We start from the raw sequence: 6,111 nt of genomic DNA on the forward strand, positions 1-6,111 counted from the left end.
TAGGTTCGTATCCTTTTCTCCCCCGTAGGTTGCCTCGCGATTTTTTTTTTAAATAATCGTGCACATATCTAGTGCACAAAACTAATACACATAACCTGTGTATAAAAATCATTCTCTCGATACATAACATTCATTTCGATTTCATTGCTCAACATGGTAACCGACCTTAACATATAATGCGCATCAATAATATCCCCAAAAACAGAACATCTCGTCTGTATAATATATAAACTTCGAAGTACTAAACACCACGCCCACTAGCTCTTCCGTCTAGTGAACATTCTGGGTGGGGGTGTTAAACCCGGTAGCTACCTTTAGGATTCGCGTGAATTAGGGCCATACCCGATTCTAATTCTTAGGTTACCAAGCAATAATAATCAGGGGAAAAATATTCACATCAATTGGTGAGAATTATTATGTCCACATAATTCAATAATAATCCACAGAACTTCTGTCTGCATAATAATTCATTCGAGGAATGTTTTGCTTGTGTCTATCTCGTCAAACATTTATAAAAGCAATTCATGTATTCGCAGTTCAAAAATATATTTCAAAAGCATTTAATAAATCAGTTGTAAAAACAGCGCATGTATTCTCAGTCCCAAAAACGTAAAGAGTAAAAGGGAATCAAATGAACTCACGATACTGTATTTTGTAGTAAAAATACATATGACGACATTGAACAATGCAGGGTTGGCCTTGGATTCACGAACCTATATCATTTATATATATTAACACATATAATTAACATGTAACTATAATCAAACTAGTTTATGTATATTACTAATTTAATTTAGTAATATATTCGTTATTTCAGAGGTTATATATATATATATATATATATATATATATATATATATATATATATATATATATATATATATATATATATATATATATATATATATATATATATATATTTTATAAATTATATTTACACATATGGTTATACTAATACATAGATATCTATATAATTATTATTATATTGTTAAATCAAAGATTTGTTATATGTAAATATTTATGTAAACAATGTTATTAGGTTTAATATATAATGTATATGTAATATTAATATGGTTATAGTATATGCAATAAATGTATTTTTTATATATAAAATATTTATTTGTTAAAATGATAGTTCTGAAAATAATGATTTACTAATAATAATAATAATAACAATAACTTTATTAATAATGATAATACTAATAATAAAAATGATATTGTTAATAATGATACTTATGTTAATAATAATAATAATAATAATAATAATAATAATAATAATAATAATAATAATAATAATAATAATAATAATAATAATAATAATAATAATAATAATGATAATTAAAATCTTAAAATAATGTTATTACTAATAATAATAATACTAATATTTATATTAATAACTATAATAATAATACTACTACTAATAAGGTTAATAATAATAATTAAAATAACAATTTTATCATAACTATATTTTATCTTATACTTATAATTTTTATCATTATCTTTTAAACCATAATACTTATAATTTCCTAATTATCTTATTTAGTATCTTTCTTTTATCATCTTTTATATCCGAATTATAATTATAATTATAGCTATAATAATAGTATCAATAATCAATAATGGTAATAATAATAATGATAATAACAATAATAATAGTAATAATATGACTACCTCAAAAGAATGGGCGTAAAAAAATAATGCCATTGTCCGGGCTCGATCACACGACCTCTCGTTCCCCTACCATATGCCCAACCATCTGTTCTACTTCTCATTTTCTGTTTTAATTCATACCACACTTCTATATATGTGGATTCGGCCCAACAATGCAAAAAGTCCATTAACCTTTTAACAATAACCCAACACAATAGTCCATCTAATTAAAGGAGTCTAAATTAATACGGCCCAATTACCCAATGTCCATACTGCATTTTCTCTTAGCATAAAACCGACCCAGAAACAAGATTGATCCACCTTGCTTCTTTCCAGGAAGAAAAATATATATATCGGTTATTTTGCTGGGATTATGGATGGTTCGATATATATAAATAATTTAATGTTACTGTCCCATAATCTATATAATGGACCTACTAAACCGATAACACTAACGGATTCCATTTTAGTCCCGTAAATATTATCTCAGAATCACAGCTCATTGAGTTGTTGTTCATCTCATAACTGCTACCCATGACTGATTTGTGTGATTATCATTGAGGGCTTCTTAACTCAAACAGAGTGCATGTTAGAGATCCTTTCATCTCAACGAACACTCGAAGATCTTGAAATTATATTAACAGCTACGGATTCTATGAGTTTTATCTCGTGTTCATCTCTTGTTCGAAAACATCAAAATCGAGGTCTCCGGATTGATTAGCAATGAGTTGATGAAATGAAAACAGTACAGATTGATTATACAAGTACTCGTTGATGATTCTTCATAATTAAATTCCAACAATTTTTATATAATCGTTAGTGAGTTTAGAAGGAAGCGAATGGACGTCGTTTTGGGTTTTTGGGTTACATGAAGGAAGCTATAGATCATAACAAATCAACGATAGAGTTAGGCTTGTGAAGACGTTTGTGAAAGTGGCCGGAGTTTTAGTAGTACAAAGATATGAAGTTAGTTTAACACAGTAGCAATTTGGGTGATCGAGTTGGGTTGTTGGTGTTGTACCGAACCCTAACCAGGAAACAGAAGTAGAAACATAAAAAAGTAAATGATTATGATGGTGTTTGGGTCTCGTCGGTACAGCTGCAAAGAAACAAGTGAAGGTTTCGAGTAACAACAAAAATATAGGAATACTTTACAGCGTAGCAGCAAACTTGGGGTGTTGAGGTGATTAACAAAGGTGGTTTAAATAAACAAAATTTAAGTTTATCATCACGTTGAAACCATGGTGGTTCATGGTAGTTGATTGTAGGTTGTAGATGATGGTGGTTGTAATGGTGACCGATGGTGGATTGTGGTGGTGTAGGGTGGCGGATTAGGATGGTATAGTAGAATATCATATAGATGGTATTGTTCGTTGATGGTGGTTCAAATGGTTTTCATTATTAAATTTAGCCAACCAAGTTGACCCAATAATCCAAAAAAAAATTGCAAGACACTAAGTCCCACAATACTTCAAATATTCGATATGTCTAGTAAAGGGAAATGGGTCATGATAGACTAGACAAAAGAGAAAAAAAAATATACTGCTTTAGTGTTTAATAATATTTAATAACCTCACTTGATGCTTATCTCTTTCATTTGCCAAAAAAATTGAGTTTTATACTAATGCCAGTTGTGGTTATCGTAGGTGAAGTCTTGGTGTTCTATTATATCCCTAACCAAACAGCATATATTCAAACAGATTCAGCGGTTGTGGTTTGAACAAACAATTTGTACAGTAGAAATAGGAAACAAATAGTGCAGCTGCATCTTTACGGTTTAAAAGGTTTTGGGTGTGGAACGAAGTTAACAACATAAAATGATTGTGAATCAATTGTTGCTTGTTCCGACTGAAATAAGAAAAGAGAGAGAATTATAGAAGTGAGTTTATATGGGTGATGAAGAGAAAAAGAAGAGATTGTTATTTTGGGTGTGGTATTGGTGATCAAAAGAAACACAAATGGAATGGTTCAAGATATCTATCGTATGCATGCTTATATTATATATTATAATTCAAGTGGTGTGGAAGACAAAATTAAAAACAGTAACATAGATTAGATTGAGAAAATATCAGTGAAATATATTAATTAAATATTTAAGAATTTTAAACGTGTAAACACCTTTATTGTTTCAATACATCTCGTGAATATTTCTTGTTTGCATCCTACCGACAGTTTAATAGGGATAGTATTTTGTACTCCGTTGTAAATCAGTGGCGGATAAGAGTCTTCAGAAAAATCCCATATTTTTAAATTAATTATATTTATTTATTTTAGTCATTATAGTATAAAATTCGATCATTATCTATTAAATAAAAATTACATTAATTTTTCACTCCCAACCCCAAGTAAAATATAAGAAATTTTAAAATTCAACAAATAGTTCCTAAATACATTTTTAATAAGCCTATAATTTGTAAAACTCATTTTCAACAAACCGTTTATTTTAAAATCACATAAGTTCATTTATAACTTGTTAATTATCAATCGAATGATAATTGAGTGTTACTATCATTTTCCAAATAAATTCGAAAATTCAATACACTTAATTTATATATATAGATACTTTTTAAATAATAATCATTATAATATCATATTTTTATTTTACTTTACATAAATAAATTTTAGTAACAACAACATACAATATTTAAAATTATGTATATATATATATATATATATATATATATATATATACACACACACACATATCATGTTACAATTAATTGTTCGTGAATCGTCGGAACTGGTCGAAGGTCAAATGATTTCATGAAATAGTTCAAAAATTTTGAGACTCGGTTTAATAGACTTTGCTTATCGTGTCGAAACTATATAAAGATTAAGTTTAAATTTGGTCAGAAATTTCCGAGTCCTCACAGTACCTACCCGTTAAAGAAATTTCATCCCGAAATTTGATTAGGATGGTCATGACTGACAATAAGTATGTTTTCATGACGCATACGAGCTAGAAATTAGAGTTTTTATCATTAGTGAGTGATATGGATAAAACGATTCATTTATGTGAAGAGTACAAGTGAAGCTATCACAAAAGAGTGAAATGATTAAATGCAGGTTTGTCTTAACCGGTGAAGTAGTCACGGTTGATTTCCTGAATTCAAAGGAAAAGATAGAACTATCAAGATAATATGTTCTTGATATGTTTAGAGGTTAGATAGAATGTAAGAGTCGTGTAACATGGCACATGATGATGTTATGGTCTGTGAATCATCACGTTTCATTATAAACTCAGCATTACTTACTGTAATATAATCACGTTGATCAAGTGTCATTATATTATACTAACTCATGCTTCAGTTTCCAACACTACTTAAAAAAAAACATTCATATTTTAAATTCGAATTTTTCAGAATTTAGAAACTAAAATAGTTTCCTTTCTGATGTATCACTGATATCGTGAAAAGATAAATGATTTCAGATAAGAATAGTTATGCCAATATCTTCAGAAATATCGAGGATATTTATAATGAAAGATTCAATGATATTTTAGAATTTCTAATACCGAAGGATGATGAAGAAGATTTGTCTGTAAAGGGTTAGAGTCAGGAGCAAGGTATTCATCAATAACTTCAGCAGATACCGAATCATTTGGATTCTTTGAAGGCAGGTTTAGTCTTTGTGATTTGTCCACAGCCTCCTTCATGGTTTGCTCAATCCGTTTTCCAGTTCCAACTTTTCCGGGCTTTGCCAACAGATTATTCTTTATCATCAAACTTTTGACGGTTAAGGTCGTTTACGGTTTTTGCTGCTTCATCGGCAATTTTTAAAATTTGGAGTATTGATTCGTAGACTGGGTGCTTTTTAGAGTTTCAGAACGGAAGATCATAATTCTAAGAGATAAATGTTATATGTATACATATAACTGTTGATGTAGACATGTTGCGAGATTTCAAAATACTGATTGCTAATTCCAGGTAATTGATGTGGTAATTCTCGTTATAAGATGTGGATGAGTATATGAATAGGTTTTAACGAACAAATATAATGGTTCTTCGGAGAGACTTAAGCCGATGAGTAATGAAGTTGCTGGTAAGTTTCTGCTAATGTAGTGGGATATAAACGATTCCCCGGTAACGATAACGAAAGGCAAACTTATATATCAAGGTTATAATAAGGCTAACACGAATAAAAAGTCGAAGTTGACTTGCTGGAGCTGTGACAAAATTGGCTAATTTGGAGAGGGATTGTAAAGTTATTTTCGGTAATAACAACGCCAAAGGAGCTAGTACAGATACGCGTTAAATGTTTACTCATGTTCCGAGTGTTTTCAGGTGCATAACTATATACATCAATCTTTTCTTCCGTAGATGAAGTGCGGTTGGTTCATCCTCTCGATTGAGGTGTTTTCAAGAATCATGAAAGGTTTGAACACATATTGTAATCATCAAGATACAATTGAGGTTTAAGATGAAATCAAGTGGCAAACTTGAAGTAATATTTAGTTTTATA

The sequence above is a fragment of the Rutidosis leptorrhynchoides genome, chromosome 6 (assembly GCF_046630445.1).
Source record: "Rutidosis leptorrhynchoides isolate AG116_Rl617_1_P2 chromosome 6, CSIRO_AGI_Rlap_v1, whole genome shotgun sequence".
NCBI lineage: Eukaryota > Viridiplantae > Streptophyta > Magnoliopsida > Asterales > Asteraceae > Rutidosis > Rutidosis leptorrhynchoides.